The 24,192-nt window shown below is 45.0% G+C and overlaps 1 protein-coding gene and 1 long non-coding RNA gene across 3 annotated transcripts in view; one reads left to right on the forward strand and one right to left on the reverse strand.

Moving 5' to 3' along the window:
* LOC142576719 (uncharacterized) overlaps positions 1-937 on the forward strand; it is a 13,164-nt gene extending 12,227 nt beyond the window's left edge. For both annotated transcript variants that reach the window (XR_012826937.1, XR_012826938.1), the window contains one exon: positions 210-937. The gene's annotated coding sequence lies outside the window, so the exon portion shown is untranslated. The remainder of the gene's footprint in view (positions 1-209) is intronic.
* The window catches only part of LOC142576720 (uncharacterized), a 21,914-nt gene extending 2,495 nt beyond the window's left edge, over positions 1-19,419 (reverse strand). The window contains exon 1 of the long non-coding RNA XR_012826939.1: positions 19,235-19,419. This is a non-coding gene — a long non-coding RNA (uncharacterized LOC142576720). The remainder of the gene's footprint in view (positions 1-19,234) is intronic.
* Between the last annotated feature and the right edge of the window lie 4,773 nt (positions 19,420-24,192).

Raw genomic sequence — 24,192 nt, forward strand, 5'->3', positions numbered from 1 at the left:
CCCGTCCTTCTGGGGAGCTTCTTTGCATTCTTATGAGAGGAACTTTTGAAGTTCAACCATGTTATAGTGCTGCACAGCGAGGGCAATTTCGTTTCAAGGCCAATGAACCAGGAACGCAAAACATTTCTCTATGGAGTGAGCAGCGTACCCTACTTTTTTAAACTTACCAAGCTGATTGAGCGTATTTTTTCTGTCCATATTGCCAACAGAAATCTGCCAATATCCAGAACGAAGATCAATAGAAGAGAAATAGCTGGAACCATGGAGGCAGTGAAGGACATCGTCTATATTTGGGAGCAGCTAGACTTCCTTCTTAGTAATTTTGTTCAGATGACGGTAGTCTACACAGAAGTGCCACGTGCCATCCTTCTTAACCAAAACCACAGGTGACGCCCAGGGACTTGAAGAAAGCTTAACGATGTTTTTATCTAGCATTTTGTTCACTTCACTTAGAATTACTCGGCGTTCCGATGCAGAAACTTGATATGGTCATCGGTGAATAGGCGTAGCATCGCCAGTAGAAATCCGATGCTGGACCGCGAGCGTCTGGCCTAAAGGGTGATCGTTTGAAGTAAAAAATATCTCGGTAGGAGGATAATACGTGGCAAAGGTTGTCAGCCTGCACAGAGAACAGGTCCACCGCAACCATTTTCTTTATGTTGGCATCGGTGCCCGAGGCTGGTGCAAGGGGCTTGCTAAGCTCAGAAGAACCATCGGTTGATAAAGCTGCTACGTGATAGTCGCCGAGACAATCAACGTTGACAAGGCAAATACCTTGCAGTAGGATTTGCTTTCCCAATCCAAAGTTAAAGATAGGCATGCGAGTATGGTTAGCCGTAACAGTCAGAATGCTGTGAGGCACGGTGATGTCATACTGTGGTGGAATGTTGGGCAGAGGAGTGACGAGGTACTCGCCATCAGGAACAGGTGGGCAACACAACAGTTTAATATAGGCTATTGACTTCGGTGGCAGGCAAATAAAGCAGGTGAGGCGTAAGCGACACTGGGGTGCGTTAGAAGGTTCTACGAGAATCGGCAACTCAAGGCAAAGGGTACTGGCAGAGCAGTCAATAAGAGCAGAATGCGCAGAGAGAAAATCGAGTCCGAGAATTAGGTCATGGGGCAATGAGCAATCACGGTGAAGAGGACAGGAGTGTGGCGGCCGGCGATGCTCACACATACCGTACATATGCTGATGATAGGCACAGTACCGCCATCCGCAACGCAACCAACGCGTGCAGACACTGGGGTGAAGTGCTTTTTCAGTCGTCGTCGGAAGGCAGCACTCATAATAGAAAGATGTGCTCCTGCATAGATGAGTGCAGTGACAGGTGTAATGGTTGGAGTCGGGCATGAAATAGATGGTAGCTGGCCCATGCGGTCATCGAACTTATCCACGCTGAGGACGTTGTTGAAGGGAGAGACTTGTTCTCATCAAGAATGAGGAATCTGGGATTTATTTACAGTATCTGCATGAGAATGTGACAGTTCATCAGTCTAACATGACTGAAAAAGGAATGCACCCTGAGGAGCCGCCAACGGCTCCTTAAATACACTGTCCTCCCGAAATCCCTAGGTGAGGGAAAACGGCAGTTCACCGCCGACTAATTCGGAGCGTCCAAAGTCATCGTAAGCAACCCGCCTTTGAGGGGGAGGGTTTATACACTCACTTCTGCACAGGTTGCACTGACCACACCAAGGTGAGAGGGTTTTCGCAGACACTGTGCTTGACCCGAGCAGGCGCCTCTTTATTCCAGAGTTGACCCTGCAGTCAGTGGCCGCCGCATCTGTCCATTGACTGATGCGTGAGACGGGTTCTAAGCTGCCTGAGACGGCACCGCAAAATATCTTCCAGGAGCTCCCCTGTTCCAAGCAGACCTTGATGGTGTACACACTAATAATACTTGCTCCGTCCACTGTGTCTAGCCATCTCGGCACCCTTCCGTTGGAAACGAGGCGCATTGTCCTCCTTACAAAACCAGTCGCCGCCACAGCCATGGTAGCGCCGATGGGCTGGGGACTGATGTCTGGTCGTCCTTTCAAAGCGAGTCGTCACAGCAGACCTGGTGGCGCCTTTCCGTCGGTCCCTTCCTCGAAGATCGCCAGCACCTGCTGGTCGAACGTAACACAGGATACCCGTCAACGTCAAGAAAGTTTTGGTTCGTAGGTAACATGAGCAGAGAATTTGAGGGCAGGGTCGACAACACAGCTTCTCCTCCAGAAGCTGTGGTGCCTAGTTTTTTGGCTGCATCCAGGAGGCAATAGGCGGCGAGGAGAAGCGACGGGCCTTGGGCGTACGAGACTAATGGCATTGAGATGAGGGCGAGTGGCTGTAGCGAAGGTTCGGAGGTGGGGCATCAGCGGCAGTGGGTTCTAAGCGGGTGGCATAGGGAACAGTAGGTCCAAAGGTGCAGGAATAAGCGCAGGCGTATGTCCGAGGAGGTGGTGGCCATTGGTTGCGGCAGTGACAAGCGACGTGGTCGATGCGACAGCAGTGGAAGCAGATCGGCTTGTCATCAGGGGTACGCCATTTGGACAGGTTGCGATATGTGGCAGAAAAGGAGTGCCGGGGACGAGGAGGGCCGCTAGAGAACGGGGGAACGCTGGGTTGAGACGTGCAACACACGGAGTTCAGACCCATGTTCTCAAATTCCTGTCTGACGATGGCCTGAATCCTGGCAATTGTGGTTGCTGGCGGGTCGGGAGGTGTTGCAGAGAAGGCTGGCCAACAGGTGGCCTCGAGCTGGCGGCCAACAATACGGGTTCGGTCATCACAGGTGGTCGCCTGATGTGGTCGACCCTCACATGTCGACGTAGCAGCAGTGTTGGGTAGCTGCGTGATGTGGTGTGTGATACGGCGGCTCTTAGCTTGTTCAAGGCGACGGTATTAATTTGTCATGGCGCCGATAGGAAGGACGTTGCCGAAAACAAGAAAATTGAAAGCGTCGTAGGCGATGCCTTTTAGCCACCTTATCTGCTTCAGACATAGTATGGTGGGCTTTGTGGCAAAGAGCCAAGACGTCTAGGATGTATCAAACGTATGGCTCTGTAGATGTCTGGTCACGAGGCGCAAGAGCCTTTCTCGCGGCAACCTTGCGCCCAAAGGGGTCGCTAAACAGTTCTCGTAGCTTTACTTTGAAACTGTCCCAGCTCATTATCTCGTCATGCGTTCGGAGTCGCATGCGTGGGGTGCCACCGAGATAAAAGATTACATTAGCAAGCATAATTGTTGGATTTCACCTGTTATTAGCACTGGCGCATTCATAGAGCTTGAGCCAATCATCAACGTCCTGTCCCTCCAGGCCACAGAAGAGACCAGGGTCACGATGTTGGGCAACCATGACGATAAGAGCAGTCGGACAAGCTGAAGCCATTGCAGATGCGGTCTCGTCACTGGGAGGTACGGTCACAAGCTCGATGTACCGACCACTTTGGAGTGCCGTGACGAGGACGGGGATCGCTAACCTCCACCAGAATGTTGCACAGACACAGACGAAATACACAGATGAAAGAGGCTATTTACATGCTATTTACACTGGAGCCAGACAGCTAGGCCGACACTCGCTCACGCCATGAGCCCAGACACACTTCATCTCTTCCTCGCGGCGGCTCATCTCTTGAGCATCTCTCGATGAGATCGTAATAATATGAATGTCTGTACTACATAGTGTGGTGTGTAGTGTGTGACACGGTGCAGCAGATGGAGAGAGACAATAAGCAGACGAGAAAGAATGTGCGCGCAGAGGCGAATTCCGTACTGGATGGAAGACAACGTTGAAGAGCGTCCGGCACGTGAGCACGCAGCACAAGAAAAAAAAATAAAATGAAAATGCATCCAATCAGAAGAAAACACGGAGCTTCCCGGGGCCAATCAGGAAAGGAAAAATCGACGAGAGCAGCAGAAAAGCGAGGTGCGCTGGCAGAAGGGAGAGTTCTAGGAAGCGACGCCAAGAGAAGGTCGGCCACCGGACTGGGAGTTCAAGACCAACCGGCAGGTTGCGGACCCGAGCCACCAGGACTTCACCCAACTAGGACATCCTGCCAACCCGTTCCTGGGCTTCACCACTCTACCCGATCGTGAATGGCTGCTCGAAACCGGCGAGTTTCTGCGCCCATGAGCAGAACGAGAGCAGTCGGGCTATGGGCCCGAGTTCTACGCCCAGCTGCCTGGCCAGAACGCCATCCCCATCTGCCGCCGCCTGCCTTCCCTCTTCAAACCGGAGCCACCACACTCTGGTCGCCTGTTCATCCACCAATCCCATCGACATTGTGGTGAGACATTACATTCTTTTCTGTTTTTCAAATGCCCTTCACCAATGAGAAATTTCGCAGCATCCCCCCTTCAAGTATTTATTGAAGAAAACTTTCAATCAAGAATTCATTTATGCTGATGTAATTATGCAATGAATTACACAACTTCATTCAACTTGCTTGAACAATGAATAAAGAAATTAAATGGAAATCATTAGTCGGTTGGACTACACCTTAACGTGCAACATAATTGGTGAATGCATATCCATAATTTATTTCCTTCCATGTCAATTAATTTCATTGCTCCGAGAAATTTTCTAATTTTTTTGTGCTTGCATTACTATGACCACAGCTAAAGTACTGCAAGGTGGCAAATTATTCACTGCTGCCGCAAATTTACAAAAAAAATTTTTTTTTGCCACTTGTCGGCAGCAATGCAAGTGGAAAACTGCTTAGCAAGATTTGTATCTAGCAAATACGTATGCAGTTGGCATCTTCATAACAACAGAGAGGCGGACCATGCTACACTGAGGCTGAAGGGCTAACAGGACAAACCTAGCTGAGCTAGACAAGGGTGGACCAGTGCATGGCACTGGCTCGGGTCAGGCCAGGGAAAAGTGTCCATGCAGTGCTCTACTTTTATGCACTGTTTTCAAGTACTGAAATTTCATCCTTAAAATATTTCTAGGTATTGCAAGCATACTATGCTCTTCTATATCCATCACAGCTGCCTCTCATTTTCACAACTACCTAAGCTTTATAGCTCAGAATAGCTATAAAAATAAGGTATACTGAAGCGTAATGTTTTGTTTACGTGTTCCTGTCGTATGTTGAAAGGCAGCGTTTTGGTTGCAAGGTGACTTTCAGTTGTGTTTTGCCTCGGCACCATGACAATGACGTATTGTCAAAAATTCATTCAACATGAGAGATAGCAGTTGATGCCATAACGTCACGCTTACTTTTTAAGTAGCCGGAACACATTTTTACACAAAATGAATTCGCCCAAGGCGCACGATCACCAGGTCACTACAGATGTTGGTAAAGCACTATTTATTTCACACAACTGTTGCACCTTCCTTGCAACTGTTGCAACTTCCTTTCCTTAAATTCTTTTCTTTTTCACACGGAAGGCGTGGTTTGCATAAAATTAAAATATCCGGATACACAAAAATACGGAGCAGTAAAGGTAAAGCGGCAGATGAGCAATATTCTCGCACCAACGTAGTGACAAATGAGCTGCTGCAAATGCTTCTTAACAGTCATGCTTTAACGGTGCGAGTGGTGCCTGCATTATGTTTAGAAAAAATTTACGATGCACTACCGAGGTTTTGCTTCGTTTAACATGTTAAAGGTAAACAGCGGGACTCCGCTGTTATACTCTGCGTCGTCGCAAACTACTGAAAGGCGTCACAACGCATCTACAGCGCGTAAATGGATAAAGTAAGGCTATCAAAAGCTCGCCTTAAATGCAAATCGGAGCGCCGAACCTACGCGTCCTGTTGGAAAGACGAAGCGAGCGCTCTTCAAAACGCAATAAAGAATGGCCACAGAAAGATTGTTATAAAACGATTCTGTGTACTGGCGGTGCAAAAAATACTAGCTGTTTGAAGAATTTAAACCATTTAAACTGGGACTGAATCCTTCGATGACACGGACGCCCTGCAACAAACCAATAGAATAACTTATAACTTCCGAGCACTGAGAACAAAATTAACGCTTACAAAAAAAAAGGAAAGATTGGCTTTGCTAGTTTCTGTTTCGGTTTCTGATGCATGAAGCGCCACCTGCTTCCTGAAAAAAGTGCCATGGCAGCTTCCTGTTTACTTTTCGAAGTTGGCGTAACTAACGCAGCTAAGTATGACTGAGTCTCGAAGCTTTCGTGTGCCGTTATGCATAACGCAATCTCATTGAATAGATGCTGTGAGTATGAGTGGAGCCTCTAGAAAGTCCTGCATCGATACGTGTGTGTCTTTGTATACGCGCCATCTCTGGAGGTAAGCAAACCCTCTCAGCCAGCTTGCGCCGACCTTCGTTGCAAGGGCAATATTTGTAATTTAACTACATGCTTTATCGGTATACGGCTGCATCTGACCGCCACTTTCTTATAGGCCTGATGAAAAGTGGTATTGAAACCACTACATGGGTACTACCGTAACCGTAATCTCTACCGTAATCTACCGTAATCTTAACCTGCGTTTTCGTTTGCTTCAGTTCTAGTTCGATTTCAAAACAAAATCCCATTAGTTGGTACTCATCGTACATTATATGCTTAGCATGTTGGCTTCGCCCGATTTGTCCAGGATAATATATATATATATATATATATATCATCGCCTTATAACAGACACGTCGGTATCGGAGAAGCTCGCAGGTGGGTGTGCCGTTTTTACTGCCTAAAGTACGTATGAACGACGTAGATAATGACACCTAGTGATTCCTAAATAACTTAGAGTAAAGAAATGTTGTGTTGCTGCGAAATTTTAGTAATAAAGCAAAGATACGCCTGAAATGTTTTTCAGTGAAGTATTCGTGCACATACTTGGGGACGTATTCTGAAACGTGCCACTTCGGCGATAGTTTGCCTAGGCAACAATTTCGCCTTCAGGCGCGCGCTGAGATGCTGAAATTGCATAACAACATACAAATTGAATAGCAAAATACAGTGGTGACTACCAGATGATGCTTTTTGCGGGAATTACCAATATATGTAGCAATCAAAATGCAAGAAAAAGTAGCAACAGAAGAAAACAAATTAAACACCTGTGAGTTTATTCAACCATACACTTGTGCATATATATGTGCTCACAGGCAGTTCTAGCTTTCTTTTATTGTGTACGTGTTTTGCTGCACTACCCAGATACCATTCCATGATGACCGACCAACAAGCCCATATTGACACCCTTGTCAATTTCATTTCTAGTACAACAGGCTTTTTTCAATATGTTCCTCGAGATTTTGGGCATACTGTTGCCCTCATTGCCACGGCTGCTAGCAGCACGTGTGTCCTAAGGTTCCGTATTCATAACAAGCAGCTTCCACAGGATATAAAATCGTTGTTTACTGGTTTCGCACCATTCGAATGTCGGTCACGGAAAAAGAATTTGGAGATTGTATGTGCTAAACGACTTCAGCAGGCATGTCTCCACAGAGATTACCTCAGCGTGCAGATGTTTGACCAGTATGAGCCGTGCATCGCAAGGAATCTTCTGTGGAGGCACCTGCACTTAGCTGATCAGGCCACCAAGTTCCTTTGGCAACCTCAAATAAGACTACTACGGGCTCACGTGGACAAGAATTGACAGAAAGCAACAAGTGGTGTCTACGTTTCTGAAGGTTTCATCCTTCCCAACAGTGTGTGCAAAGTTCTTGGCCTCGGTCCAAAATTTGCCCAAGCTACCAGCTGGACTAAACCGGAACTTCCCTGTCCATCATAAGTAAAGTGTCCAAAAGAGCCCCGCAAGAAGATGGTGTGAGGATGAACTCGGAAGGTTTAGATGCCCTGTTACGATGTAAGCCCCAACCTTCTAAGTGACCTGTAAAATGTGTAGTCTTACCTGAAGAATAATTCATTGTGTGTCATACCAGCTGACAAAGAGGGTGGTTTTGCAGTTTTTTCCTTTAAATGTTTCTTGGAAAAAGCCAGTCAAGCAATTTCTGCATTGTTGAATGAGCGCAAGCATGTATCACTTATGAAAGCAGCAGCGAAACCAAGTGAAATTTACAGAAAGTTTAATCTCGATAAACTAAGGAAAAGTTCAGAGATGTAATTTTTAGTAAGTGCACAAGGAGGATGTTCCTTTTCAGGTCATAATTTTCGAAAGGAGTACCTGGCAGAAGCAAGCTGCCCTGTACCTGGTTTCAAAGCTGAACGTTAGATTGATGACCAGTTTCTTGTAAAAGGTTCTGACAAATCCTTGATTTTGTTAGGTTTCACGGCAAAAAGGGCTTCAAGGCCTTCTCAGCTAAGGTCAGAGAATTATATTATTCTATCCTGCTCAATGACCTTATTCAATGTGTCGAGGATTGTATTGACAAATATGGTGCCGTAAGGCTTTCACAGGAAGCAGGTTGTTTCAGTAGAAGGGTATTTAGAATTATGGTGTTTTTACATGTCGTCAACCTTTGCACAGTGGAACAATAAGCTGCATCTGCAGAAGAAAGGCATTTGCATAGGGTTGTGTCTGGCTCCCGTCTTTAGCAACCTATATTTAGCACAATTAGATAGGCACATATATGACCACCTCACGGGACTAACAGTTTTTCAGCGAGCTTTTAGATTTGTCAACAATTTTTTAGTGTATCTGGATTTCCCTAGTAATAGTTTTCTAGAAAAATGTCCTGATGTCTAAGATTTTTTGCGAGTGTTTGAGACCTCTTGAAGTGCAATACGTTTCAGTTTCTTGACTTTCAGTTCATCTCTACTGATAGTAGGACTTGCTGGGCTTACAGTCCATGAGCTAAGAAACCCCTTCTCCAATTTCGTTCAGCCCATTTGAATTTGGTGAATAGGGGCATAACTAACTAATAGGGATGGCTTTCTGCCCACTGCTGCGCATGTGGATGTAGGCCGAAATTCAAAACATGTTTTATCGTTGCAAAACACGGAGACCGTGTTACACGTGAGATAATCAAAGCGGGAGAAATTCTACGTTTAAAGAATGGTTGAATCAGCACCCCTCTATTGCTCTCACTGACGAGGAGATGAGACACCTCGGGCTATCACCACGTTGAATTTTGTGTGGCTTTGTCGTGGCGTTCTAAGCATGGTTGGTGGGCTATTGTGTGACTATAAATAGTGATGCTTTCTGAAAAGAAAATAAACAGTTGGAAATTCAGCACTCCGTTCTCTCTTCTATCCCTTCTGGTGGCTTTGCGCTGTTAACCTGAGTTTGAAGCATAATTTATCAACAAGCCCAATCTTAAACCCTTCGTAACTAACATGTGTTTCAAAAACATCCTGATGAAAACCAGTTTCCAGCAACAGGCTGCAAGTCTTAAGGAGGCTGGTTACCCTAACCATGTGTTGGTGTCAATGGCAGAAAGGCTGCTCAAACAGGAACGTTCGAGACGATGCCTCCGTGCAAATGCAAGAGCTAGCAGCCGTGACCAGGTGAAAACCGCTGTGATTCCGTATATACACCAGATATCACATAGCCTGAAAAAGATAGGAAGCTAAGGTAACGTGCGGGTGTTTTTTCAGCTCCAAATAAGCTAAGCACCTTGTGTAAAACCACTAACCCAATAAGGACAAAAAAGGCAGTTTGCGGTAGAATCGCAAAGATGAGTTCGTCGGATGCGCTGTAGGAGTGGTCTATCATATTCCACTGTCATGCGGTAGATGCCACATAGGCCAAACCGGAAGATGCATTATTGAGCACTTAAGAGAGCACAGAAATATAGTGTATCAGGTGATGATTTTCTTGCTTTGCATTGCAATACATGTCCATGTCGCCCTCTTCTAAATGGCACCGCTGTTATATACAGGGATAAGCACAAGTGTGTAAAATTAATAGTAGAAACTGGGCAAATCCTCTCGGCCGCTGACCAATGTATCAGCGAACTATCACTATCATTGTCCGTGAGAAAGTTAGATTATTTGCGCATGCCATGAAAGTTGACTGCATTTGCAATGGATCATCTAGGTTTCTTGGTGTTTTCTTGTTGTACCGGTTTTAGACAGTGGTGGCTCTACTCATGAGCCATATATACAGTCGACTTCCATTAATTTGATCACCTCTCTGGGGTTTTACTTGCCAAAACCAGTTCTGATTATGAGGCATGCCCGTTAATTGATCCTGACGGGACCATTGAGACTGGTTGAATTGAACAAAAGGCATAAAAGAACATTGAAACATGCCATTGCTTCACTTTACAGTATTTGCCTTTAAAATTAACTTTGGCCGCGTTTCAGTTTAGCGCTACACCTGCAACCATCAACAGCTACCAACTCGCACAGTTTACTATTTTTCTTAATTTTAGCTTCACTGCAATACAGCCATGTTATGCATAGAACCATACCAAGCAGGGAAAGGTGCCATTGTTGCAAGACAGCACGTGTTCCCTAATTTACGTACATGCACATGTGCAGTCTCCAGTCACAGTATGAGCACCAAGACACCTAATAGGTGTATGGACAGGCCTTCAGAGTTGGATATATTCACACTCTTTTGTTGGCTTTTAACATCTCCTCGGCTTATCGCAGTTTTTTCAACTTACTGCCTTCCTTTTTGCTAGCTTTCCCAAAACACATGATTGTTTTCCACTTCTCTGTGCACGGCACGTTTACTTAAAGAACACATACTAGTTCTCATTATTGGTCTCATATACGAGACATGCATGGAAGGTGAAAAAAGGACTCAAATCACCACTGAAACGTAAGAAACAGCTCTGAATGGCTGCCAGTATGCTTATTAGGTGGCTAGGTGCTCCTACTGTGACAGGAGACTGCATGCCTGTATAATCAAGGAACACGTGCTATGTCCTGTGACAGTGGCCCTTTTCCATTCTTGGTATGCTTCACCACAGTAAGTTGCATATGCTTCAGTGCTTAACACAGCTGTATTTGGGCGAATCTGACCAGTGAGGTTCGAATTATCTGACGAAGGCCAATTTTGAGATTGAAATAACAGAAGTTTGGGCTTACAGAAACATATTTCATTAAATAAAAAACAATCATCAACAAACAACTTTACTTAAAAGGGGTGACTGACTACTTCTATATCATTAATATATATTAAAAATGACAAGAGGCCAAGCATGCTGCTTTGAGGAACACTGGAAGTAACTGGCACTTCATGCGAAGGGCAATCGCTTATGCTGACAAATTGTTTGTGCTTAGTTAAGTATGCAGAGGTTCAGCCAATTAAGTATGGCAGAAGATTTGTGATTTCGAGCTTCTCAATTAGTTTGGAGTGTCAAACAAGCTCAAATGCTTTTCTGTCTGCAATACAGGAATATAGCATCAATCTGGCCAGGTTTATCAAGAATGCTAGCAAATGCTTGCATGTATAAACCCGTGATCCAACTTCCAATAAATCGTTGAAAGTACCACTTGTGCGTGGTCTCTTCTCTCGTCTGTCTGGTGTATGGTTTCTGCGCTAAGCACTAAAAAAACGTTGTACCAACAATGTTAAAAGTCCACCCTTGCAATGTAAAGTCTCTTTTTTTTTCAAAAATATTCCACACTTCTCTGAAATGTGAACATATTTGTTATTCAATATTCAATAGGTCAGTTTCGTCAAATATCCATATTTAATTCTATCCAGAAATATCAGAATATGAAAACCCCTACTACATATGGGCCTTGAGTGGAGCAGTATGGCCTTAAATGCGTGTAACCAATGCTACTTACAGGGGACACAAGAGGTGAGTCTGGGGTTTTATGTGCAAAAACCACGACATGATTATGAGACACACAATAGTGGGGGACTCCGGATTAATTTTGACCACCTGGAATTCTTCAATGTGCACTCAATGCATGGTAAACAGGTGTTCTTGCATTTCTTCCCCGTGGAAATGCAGCTGCTGCAGTCGGAATTTGATTCCGCACCCTTGGGATTAGCAGCACACAATGCCAAAGGCATTATGGCGGGTTTTGAAACTCGAGAGGTGGAAAAGAAACCGCGGAAAGCTTTAGAAGAGATGTTTTTATATTGTTAGACACATGTAATGCCAGTCACCACCAGGCTTCTGGTCAACTGATAAGTTTGTAAATGAGAGTGACTGAAAGGTAATAGTATCTGCCGCACCAAGATGACATCAGGAACATGTTCACATTGTCCAAATGATAATTTTTACAGCCTCAATTGAGAAAACAAATCTGTTGGCTGCCTAAAGGCGAGGCATCCCTACTGCGCGACTAGAAATTACTAAGCAAAGCAAAAAAGTACCTGCTCTATATGTCCACTCAGGAACTGCAGTTCCCTTTGAGAATGGTCACCACATGCACCTGACTTTCTCCCTAAAGATTCTAGTGTGTGTAATTATTGACAGAAAGGAAGATTTGATAACTTCTAATTGCGTGTTCTCCAATTGAATACAAGTCAAATGGTCAACAACTATTTGATTTACATTTGACATTTTGAACATTCGCACAGCACAAGCCATACTCGAGAAGAACACCGTCAGTGCAGATTGTGAAACACCTGACGAGTAGGGAAAAGAAAGCTTCGTTTTCAGGGCTCTGAAATTATTTTGAGTTTTGTGCAAGTGCACCGTCAGTTGCGCACCTACTGGTGATCATCAAGGGTTCAGCATTTAATATATCTGCTCTTACCAACACTAACAATACGAGATATTCCTCTAACAATTCTTTCCTTCCTCAAATAAACACTAATTGTCAATGTTTACTGCTCTTTTATGGTGATTAAACACTAAATTAAACCACCCCCTATTAAAGCCTGCCGCACAACATTAACATTCAAGAGAGATATGAAGAAATATTTACTATCGACACTACTGGCTACAGACTCATTACTACGAACATATATTATATACAAATTTATTTTACCACTTTCAGTGCTTCTGTATTTGCCTAATGTATCGCTTTTATTCTCTATATCCCATTGTCTTTATTTTTTCCTTCCTTATTTTTAGAAATTTTAAGTTTTTTGTCGCACAATATATATTTCACTTGTACTTTGCATATTGTAAGCATATTTTTGTTTCTAATTATCTCGTACATTAACCCTGTGTTCTTTGATATGTGTCATCCCTATGTTTCCATAACGTGCCAATTACTACATTTTTATTTATTCATACACAGCATCTATTTCATTTGCTTGCATTTGTAAGCACCTTCCTTGTATTTGATTACTTGCTTCATTAACTTTGTGTATTCTGATGTGTATCACTGCTATGTTGCCATAATGTATTCATTACTATATTAACTACTAATAGGTCCGTCCCACTGACAGTTTTTGTAACTCTGGGACCTCCATCTGTACTAATGATGAATGATGAAATAAAATTTAGGGATTCTGCATAAATTGTGTAATTATTAGGTATTAAACACCACCATTGCTAGATGTCGCAGCGGCACCACTTCCCAGGTTTTGAGCCACCTCTAGTAGAACGAACAAGTGATCTTTTTTCATGAAGTGGATTGGCTTCCCACATGACATCATTAAGAATGCGCAAAGCAAGCCTCCTCATTAAGCTTATTTTTAGTAGGATATGAAGGCACAGTAATTGATGCACCTGTAAAAGTAAACACACTAATGTAAGACATGTAGATGTTTCTTGAGTCCAATGGTAGACTTGCCTGAGATAGCAGATTGTCTGCCACTGTTGTCTACACACATACTATTGACTAAGAAAGTTTACGGACCACGGGATCTCAGAAAATGCTAAATATCCGAGCAGCCTTTAAAAGTAGCCAGTAAAACCGTACATCACAATGTTCGCATATACTAGTAGAGGCTGGAAATGGGAATACCAGGCTTCGTTTTGAGGCTGCGGAGATATTCAGCTTTTTGTGAGATCCCTCCATTCGTTAACTTTTTGGGTCGATAGTACATTTGTATGTGTGTGGTAGGGAAGGTATGAATTAGAAAGTTTCTCCAAAAAATCAGGGCTTTGCTATAGATGTGCCAGGCTGTAGATGTGCAGGCAAAAAGTGAAAAAGAATGCAATAATGTTTAACAATAGCACAGTGACGACAGCAACCAAAGCAAAGCAGCAGAGGGGTACATGTGGTGGCAGAAACTTGCACTGTATCTATTGCACTTATATTCTTGTACTGCAGGTGAGTGCAGAGAGTAAGTTACCGCGACTGCAAACTGTACAAAACATAAGCGCTCTATGTAAACTTCGTTTTGAGGCCTTCATCACCACAATAACAAAAAAGCTGCATCTCTAAGTGACACAGGAACACACTAGGCTCAAGTAAACTGCAAGTAGCCAACACTACTGTCATTGTACGATGTCGTGTCCAATGAGGCAGGACATAGCCAAGGCCACATAGAATAAAAGTGACATTGGAGAGGAAAGGCTTTAGAGGAGGGTAATTTTTAACCACTTGCAGCTCTTTATATAGCATGGTGACATGAAGCTTTTTTGAGTAGCCATTCGAGGAGAGATACTGTGTACGTGTAGGTAACACACAACTAAAATAGTTTCAGGGACCCTTTGGGTGATGAGGTTAACATTTAGTCTTTTTTTCTTTATGCACCCACAAGGTTCTGTTACACATGTACAGTTTTTCCGTGAACATTTTTTTTCCTTATCAATTTGTGTTGTACCTGTTTTTTCACCAATAAACTTCCAGTTGTGAATAGGTGCTCGTGTGTGTTCCTTACTTTCCTTGTACGATATTGTTCTGTTTTCTTTAACTTCAGTCTTTCCTCAGCGGCAATGCTGATGTCATTGTTATTGATTTCTAGTGCTTTAAGCTAATATGGCCAGTCCTACACAATAGAGAAAAAGTGAAATAAAGAAATGCGCAAGATATGCATGCTGGGATGTGAAGTGATTGCTTACGATGGGGCAGGGTGGACACCTTAGGGAATGATGGCTGGAACAATGTTATAATTATTTTCTTTTTCATACTTTCTCATTGGTCTCAGCAGCATTCTGCTTACATTATCATCAGCAGGTCTACCAGTAAATGATAAACAAATTCTGACATTATACCAGCTAATAACTGCCTTGCTCAAGATGGACAACTGAGCTATTTCATGATAGGAGTGTTTGAAAACTTGCATCAATACTGACTGAACGAAATGCTATTTTGCTTCAGCTACCTAGAAAGAACTAGCATTATTGGGGTTGATCTCTTGATATGTCTTATGGTAAATGAATGGAGGTGCATTTGCCCATTTAGAATGAGAATAGTGGAAATTAATGGGACATTGAAAAGACACTTCAATATTCCGACGGTTGTTACAATTATGAAGGGGATGACAGTTCCCGTAGCATTACTGTTCTGCTTACCATTTAAAAGTTACCAGCTTACTGCTGTGGTTTGGACATTAAACTCTACATTCGACCTCACATTGGGTGTTGTTGTTGCACCTGCCTTGAACCCCGCCCTTTCCATGCATATGAGGTGTGTTGAAAAAGAAACCGAACTTTTGCTATAACAGCTTTGCTGCTTATGGTACATCTTCAGTGCTGTCCCCTTCAATGTAGTCCCCTCTACTGGCAATGCACTCTTCCCATCTTTTCTTCCATTTTTTGGAAAGCCTCCTGGAATGCAATTTCTGGAATGGCATGCAGGTCTCTTCTCGCATTGTCCTGGATCTCCTCTAGGATTTTGAAAGGGTCTAGGTCCAGAGAATATGGTGGGTGGGGCACAAAAGGAGTGTGGTGTTTCGCTAAGTAGCTGCAGACAAGGAGCGACATGTGAGCCAGGGCATTGTCATGATGCAACATTCAAGCCTGATTTTCCCACAATTCAGGCCTCCTACTGCACACACAATCTCTCAAACATGTTAAGGTTCCCTGGCAAACTTCTTTGTTTACCATCTAACCATGTGGCACAAATTCCTGATCGGCAATGCCTTTGCAGTCAAAAAACACAACCAACATCACTTTCATTTTTGACCGACTCATGCGTGCTTTTTTGGACGAACAGAACCTTTGGCCACCCACTGCGACGACTGCACTTTCGTTTCAACATTGTAGGCATAAACCCATGTCTCATCGCCTGTTATGATGTTCTTAAGAAAGCTTTCATCGTCATTGGCAGCGGCAGGCATTTCCTGGCTTATTTCAACACGGGTCTGCTTCTGTGCACCAGACAACAAACGTGGCACAAATTTTGCACTGACACGACGCATCCCAAGTTTGTCACTCAAAATTTCATGACATGATCCTACGCTGATACCCACGTCATCAGCGACTTTTCAAACAGTCAAACAACGATTTCCACGAATCATAATTCGAACTCTCTCGATGTGGTCATCATCTGTGGATGTGGAAGGTTGTCCAGGCTTGGGATCGTTACCGACCAACATTCTTCCCTCTTCAAAACGCTTGAACCAATCATAGCACTGCGTGCGACTCATATAGTCCTCCCCGTATGCTTGGCTAAGCAACTGAAATGTCTCTGTGAAAGTTTTCCCAAGTTTATAGCAGAACTTCACACACACACACTGTTCTTCCAATTCCTTCATTGTCACTTTGGCACCAATCCGAAGAGCAGCTTGTTCATGTGCTCACTTCAGCGGCTGTAGCTCGCCAAATAACAGTCAGAGCGAAACGCGGCGAATGGCAGTTTGTTGTCTAAACCTGCCGCTACATGCGCTCAGTAGCCGCAGTGCGCTCCCTCTGCTGATTGGCACGCTATTTCAAAAGTTCGGTTTCTTTTTGAACCCACCTTGTATATATTACTGCACACACACACAAAAACCTTGAGTCGTAAGTGAGCACTGTGTCTGTCCCCTTTCCTTTTCCAATCAGTTGACACTGTTTTTGTTCTAAATACCTTCTAGGTAGTAGGCCATCAAGAAACTGTCTTGAAAGTGCCCTATATTATCTGTGTTGTAGAGTCCAGTTTGTCAGTCCACCTAAATTTAGCATTGTTTATAAATTCTGCTTAAGTGCTTCAAGATTTTATGTATTCTGTACACTTCTGCAGGTCAACACGACCACATATTTCATGTAAGTAAAAGTTACTATGCAGAAAATGCTCGTTTTATTTGAAGGCTAAGCAGTTTAAGTGATAATGCATGTCCTGACTAGGTAAAGTTAATGAAAAGTGACCAAACATATTTTTCATCAAAGAAAGGCTATGTATATGTACTACAGGTAATACAAACCTCTATTTGCATGCCGCTGCTATAGCTCCCATGACCAGTGTGACTTGCTTTCTGTAAGCAGTACAGGCTGTACAGAGCTGTCAAGTCAGCTAGTCTTTAGTCTATCTAGCTTGCTTTCCTGGTGCTTTCACGTATACAAACCAGAAGGCCGCCTTCTACAGTATTATGCTGAAGATTATAAACGGTTGCCTGACACTGTGCCTTGCAATGTTCACAGGCATTCGGCTTACCAGGAGGCATCATTTGTGTTGGCAACAGTAGGTGAGAGGTAAATAAAAAGTAAAGTACACATTAATTTAAAAGCCTTCATCTTCACTACATTGTGCAACATGATGCCTTTCCAAAGGAATGTAGCCAGTGCCATCTGCAAGCACATTGCTCACCAGCTGCAGTGGCTTCATATCGACACAGGTGACACGCAAAGACATCATTGTGCTTGAAGTGAGGTGCATGTAAAGCACCACAATCCAATAAAACTGCTCATCTTTTATACATGTACTGCGTTTTTGCTCCCACTTTGAGGATGACATGATGAGCCTGAATGCCATCAGCCATCCCATACAAAAACTGTCCCAACTTTCATTCAAATGACTCAACCTAACTGTGATAGGCTAGCAATTTTCTCGTTTGGATATTCTGTTCAGTTTGTGCATGTTATAGTGCAGGCATACCACCAATTGAGTTAAGCATTGTGAAAATCAAGTACACTACATTGCCTGCTTAAGCACATGAACATTAAGCAACAAAATCTTTTTCTGCTCATGCAGTGACCTACAGCTACAAAGGAAGACAGAAAGACAGTGCAGACGTGTAGGTAATATCAAGTTTTGATGCAGACATAGTAAGCTGTGGTGAAGAATGAAGGGTAATCTGTGTTTCCACTTCTGCATGAATTTTGTGGAAGTGCTCGAGGGTCAAGGCTTTATACAGCTGCTAATTTATGTATGTGGTCTAATAAACCATTGCAAAATGAATGTGTGGCATCAGCAACAGATAGCCAGGCACTATCACAAAAAGAAGCAAAATAATGCTGGGGAGTGGTTGTCGAAAGTTGCAGGTTCTGGAGGAGAGAGACAAAAGGACAAGACTGTATCGATCAATTGGACATGACTGAAGGCATGCACGGTATGCCGAGCAAGAAGCGGATAGAAGGAGTATTAAGGAAACGCATGAAGGAGAAGTCTGACAGTGTGTGAAGGCAAGAGCATCACATAAAAAGAAAAATTTGAAGAAAGTAGCAAATGAATAAGGAGATCGGATGCCAAGGAGCAAGCATTTTCTGCTAGAAATGTTATTGCTCTCCTGTTCGCCACATAAGCATTGCGGATTAAACGAAGTCTCACTGTTTCGTGCAATGCGTTTGTCACTGGCTGACCACAAATGAATCGCTGTGTAATGAGCATTAAAAATTTCTCTTCAGCTCCTACTTTGTGACTGATGAGCCGGCTGTGCTTATATAGGCGCAGATCCACCTCCAGAGGGTCATCACTGAATTGCATTTTTTTTTACAGGAGCGTGGACTCCTGCATAAATAGTGTTTTTTGACTGACTGCACATGTTACCAGGCTTTTTATCAATCTTTTAAATCACCCACACAGGCGTACGTTATGCTCTTCATTTAGTACAGAGGGTTAAACATCGAAAAAATGATGCAGCTCAAATAGGTTGAACGTGTATGCGTTTTCTATCCGCAGTGACGGACAACATGGCTCGAGCGTTGCATAATACCGTTTGCCTAAAGCCAGCTTCGAAGCCAGCAATGAAGCATGCGCATTGTATTGCGGCACAGTATACCAAGAGTGAAAGCGGCCACTGTGATATACGTGCCCACTTGCCGTCACGTCTCCTGCCGCAGTACAAGCACGGAGACGCCGAACTGGCAGTCATTCAGAGTATTTCGCATGCGGTTGTAGCGATCTCAGCCCTTGTTTCGTCCACACAGAGCGCCCCGTATATGAGCTAGACATCGTAACAGCCGGGATTATTCAACGATCTACGGCTCAGATTGCATGGCGACGCAAGTACACACATACACATACAGAGTACAAAATTTCCATTCCCACGAATCTCCAAGTGTGTTGTATGCTCACTTACAATGCATCGGCACGACGTAATGTTTTGCCACTAAAGTCATCCGAGAAGACACCTCACATCCAAACGTATCCCCTTGCGACTACAAAATTTAATATGCTACCGTCGCAACAAAATAGCAACAAACTCACCTCGGACGCGGCTTTTTCGCCTTGCCGGTCACGCATCCTGTCGATTCTCTGCAGCAAGCTCGGCTAGGGACAAACGGAGCAAACGGTTTTCTTCCCCGTAGTACCTAAATGACGAGAAATTTTGAGCACCTAAAGTCCCCACATTTCTCTCTCGCAACCACTGCTCCTCGCGCGTGCGCAGAAAGAGCGGTGAAATGCAATTTCGATGTGCTCGTCCACCCGGGTTTACCCGGGTAGGCTGCGCGCGCTAGCTGCGGTGGCCACTGAAAACCCAAATCACGTAGCTTTGCCTCCGAGATTTTAGCGGCGTCTGTTGCGATCACGGAGGCAGAATCCGCGGTCTCTCGTCAAGTCATTGGTCGAGCGCGCGCCAGCCTAGTCATCGTCACTTCCTCCGCAACAGGAAGTGGGTCGGCTGCGAGCGACGTCTCTCCGAACTACGGGAACCTCCGCTCCAATGGGAAGACTAGCGACGCGGCAGGCATCCAGTCAAGGAGGCATTGCCATGAACTCTATGCCTGCCTCCACACAGATATCCGGTCTGCGTATTTGGAAAGCGTGCGTCTATTTGTCGTACGAAAATCCCTAACGTGACCTGACCCTAGGTGCCTAGGGACAGCATCGTTTAGGGATATTTGAGAAGGCGCGACGCTGGCGCCGAGCGACACCATGGCGTGCTCGTACTCGGCGTGATCGTTCTCTGGACCGCGCGTTGTTCAACATTGTTCATGTCATTATACTTGCGTTGCTTGTGTGTTGGTTGTAGGTTCTGTGTTACTTGGCGGAAGCCGTGAGTAGTGGCTGTGCGGCAGTGCGGCTTTGGCCTCGGTCAGCTCTGGCAGTACAGAATCTGCGTTGTGTGACCCGTGCTTTCTTGAGAACACGTACGGCGGTGGCGACAATTGTAATATAGTGGCCTAGCGCCTCGGCAGCGAAGTTCTGCGAACCGCGATGTGGCGTCGCCGTGTCCGACTTTGCTTAACGGACATCGAGGGATGTGCTGCTCGCTGCAAGTCATGTAAATGCAACTGCGTCGACCGCCCACTGTTCAGCGCTGAATGTGTGTTTCGTGTGCTGTGCTTGAAACGAGTGGTGCAGCCGTGCAGCGGGGGTGGCGGAGGAGCAGAGTGGCTTAGGGGCTCCGTTTGCGCGTTCGCAGACACGTGCCCCCGTCTTGGTTTCATTAGCGGCTGTCGCGGGATTGTGGCGTGCAAGCTCCTTGCCTAGTATGAAGTTTACGATGCTAACACACAGCATGTTCACGTTCTTCCGCGCTATACGTCATTTGCATGACGGCCGAGTTGAAAACGACACATATGTCCCTGTTCTTTGCGTTTGTGTGTTGTAAATTACGTTCTATTGTGGAAGTTATGGGAGTCTTATTAGCAAGGAGTGCGAACGTAAACATAAACACATGTGTGTCTGAAATTTTGAATTAACCATAATACCCTTTACGACTAATAAGTGGGCTACAAGTCCTGTGTGAATCAGCTACCGTATGTTGCGACGCTCTTCCGTGTGGTGATGATGCGCGTTTATTTCTGTACTGTTGGAAAAACCATTTGTTTATTCACTCAATACAAATGTACGGCTTCTTCGCCGCAGCACATTTTTACGCGGTGAAGCATACCAAAAGTGGGAGGGGGCCGCTATCAGCCAGCATAGTATGTCCACTTAGGGGACCTGAGAGGCGACGGGTGCGCGAATGTATAATTAGAGTACTCTTATTATGACCAGGGACAGTGGCCCCTTTTCACTTTTAGTATGCTTCACCGCAGTACATTGCTTAGGCTTCACCTCGAAATATTAGTGTATTGCGAGAAAGATAATCCTAAAAAGCCTAATTATCTAATGTTGCTTTGTAGCTTGCTGCCCGCAATACAGGGTTGTAAATAAGCATCGTGCAGTAAAGCATACCAAGAGTGGAAAGGGCACATAGGTTTACACTGTGCTCATTATTTTCAATTGTGACATAATTTGCTAGTGCATCTGTGCTCGTGGCAAGCTTCATTGACAATTCTTTGTACATAACAAATTCATATTGCAAGGAAGCTTACTAAAGCACATTCGCCATTTTGTAACATTATTCACCTTCAATGCAGGAGCACAATGCGGATTCTTGCCCCTGCTTTTGGCTGGACTGCACATGCCCTTTTAGAATTGACTCATTGTTCATAAGTGCACTGGTACTTTACTCTAAAGTGGAGGGCTCAAGTTGATATGGAAGCACAATTTTTATTAAAGGGACAAGATGTTGCCGACATGGTTGCAGCACAGTTTTTTTTTATTCCAGACACCTTTTCTGCTTGAAGCTTCCATTGCAGTATTTCGAGCCTCTTTGAACCAGCAGATAGTGTATATAAAGATTGGACACTGATTGGGAACATCACCTAAGTTCATGCCTATGTATAGTAAAAAAATGTGGCACGACCAGACAAAATAAAAGAAGGGGTAGGCTGCAGCAATACTAAGTGCTAAATGGTGCATCCTTTCCCTTAAGTTTTCTTTTTTTGTGCTTTTTATTATGAATCCTTCGCAGTAACCACACGAGTGCCGAACTTGAGCTTGTTGGTTTCAAGTCTCATGGTTGTTACTAACACAACAGTGTGATAAACGAACAAGTGCTTGGAGGCATCCGTTCACCTTGCTTGCCTCATGGTGCTGCTTCATAAGCACCGTGACCATCCAGGCACACTAGGAAGGGAGGTTTGTTGCAATCGCTTTTGAACTGTATTGCCACCAAACCAACAGTGCTCTCAATGACAGCTTTTGGACAGTGGAATGTTTGCACCCAGCAAAGTTGTAAGGAAGCATTCAGGAGGTGCAAAGTGGGCTTTTGAAGCTGGCAGCATTACTGAAGGGGCTTTGCCCATCTACCCTCTTCATGGATACGAAGATGATTTCCTCTTTAAGAGGGATTGTTTCAGAGGTCGTTACATGGCAACAGTGTTGGGTGTTTAGTAGCTTGTCTGTGCCCACTGTTAATAATCTGTTCCTTCTCCAGTGCCCCTGTGAAGTGCCTACTTTTTGGACAGAATGGGCTCTCCATGCATGCATGCATTTTTAGCTTGTAAAGACGTCTATTACCCCTTGCCTCAAGCTGGTCCTTGCTGATGTCACCCAAGAAGGCATTAGGGAGTATGGCAATGTACACTTACAAAATACTGTTGATACCAGTGAAACCAAATTAATGGAGCTGCTGTTCTTTTTTTGTCCACTCCATCCTGGTTAGTTACAATAACCAATGTCCGAGCAGAACGTATATGTAGGTGGTCGTGCACACCCTGCGCACTAAGACTTGTTGGCATGTTATGACCTTAGCACAGTGTTTATATGTAAAAACCTGATGTGTTGATGACTTCCTTCTCTTTATCATACTTTGCCTGATGGAGCCAGCAAGTGGTTCAACCAGATGTTCAACAGGCTTCCCACTAGTTTTCACAGTCTCCTTTACCAGGGTGCTGCGCATAGATATCTGTTTTCTTGAGCTTGCACTGCACTTCAACCATGGGCACACCTACTAAACCTATAGCATGCGATCAAAAAAGTGCTATACGTCATGTTACTCCAAACTCGTGACATATGCTACAAGGCCTTCAGGAACACCCTCATTTATTTGTTTATTTAGTTGTAAGGAAGAAGAAGTGCGCCGTGCCGAGCTCCGCAGCCGGATCGCCAGCGCTACTGAAGTGGGGCTCGGACTAGACGCTGTTCCTGGTTTGACTGGCTAAGCCTACGCTGTTGCGTCTTCTTGTCCGCGTCCTTCGTGTCGTCCACAGCCGTGTCGGACTTCTTTGCCATAATTAGTGGAGGTTTTCTGGGTCTCCTGCAATCCTGGAATTGCGCAGCCGGACTCTTCCTGCCGTCATGACCACCGAAAGCGCCACAAGCTTACCACCGCCTGCTCCCCAGTCTACCGTATGCCCCGGCACGTTCCGCCAGCGGGACCCTCCTATCTTTAGCGGCACTGACGACCACGACGTTGATGACTGGCTCTCATCATACGAACGCGTCAGTCGGAACAACAAATGGGATGACATCACGAAATTGGCCACCGTCCCTTTCTACCTCACCGGAATTGCCCACTTGTGATTTCGGAACCACGAAAGCGAAGTCCCGAGCTGGACGGTGTTCAAGACAAAGTTCAGCGAGGTCTTCGGCCGCCCTGCTGTGCAAAAGCTTCGTGCCGAACAGCGTCTGCAGTCGCGCTCTCAGCAGCCTGGTGAGAACTTTACCAGCTACATCGAAGATGTCATCGATCTCTGTAAACGCGTCGATGCATCCATGACTGAGGGCAATAAAATCAAGCATATCATGAAGGGTATCGACGAGGACGCGTTTCAGATGCTCATTTCAAAGAGCTCCTCTACTGTTGCCCAAGTTATTGAACTGTGCCAAAGCTACGACGAGCTCCACCGTCAACGCCTCCTCACCCGCCGTCCTGTTCGCCATCAGGAATCGTTGTCCGGCTTGACCTCTCCTTTTCCAGATGCCAACCTCCTCTCGCAAATCAAGGCTTTCGTCCGGGAAGAAGTTGCTCGCCAGCTCTCCCTGATCTCCAACCCACCGGAGTCAAGTTCGTCCCTTAGTCCGGCCCTGCGACACGTTATAGAAGAACAAGTGTCCGAGGTCCTTCCTCTGGAACGGGCGCCTCAACTCACCGCCCCATTGACTTACGCCGACGCCGTCGCACGACTACCGACCTTCCGGGCTTCGCCTCCGATACCTAGCCCTGCTTTTACCCCGCACCTCCACCAATTATGGCAAAGAAGTCCGACACGGCTGTGGACGACACGAAGGACGTGGACAAGAAGACGCAACAGCGCAGGCTTAGCCAGTCAAACCAGGAACAGCGTCTAGCCCGAGCCCCACTTCAGTAGCGCTGGCGATCCGGTTGCGGAGCTCGGCACGGCGCACTTCTTCTTCCGTACAATTTATTTGAAATACCTTACAGGCCC

This window comes from Dermacentor variabilis, chromosome 3, assembly GCF_050947875.1.
Source record: "Dermacentor variabilis isolate Ectoservices chromosome 3, ASM5094787v1, whole genome shotgun sequence".
Classification (NCBI taxonomy): Eukaryota; Metazoa; Arthropoda; class Arachnida; order Ixodida; family Ixodidae; genus Dermacentor; species Dermacentor variabilis.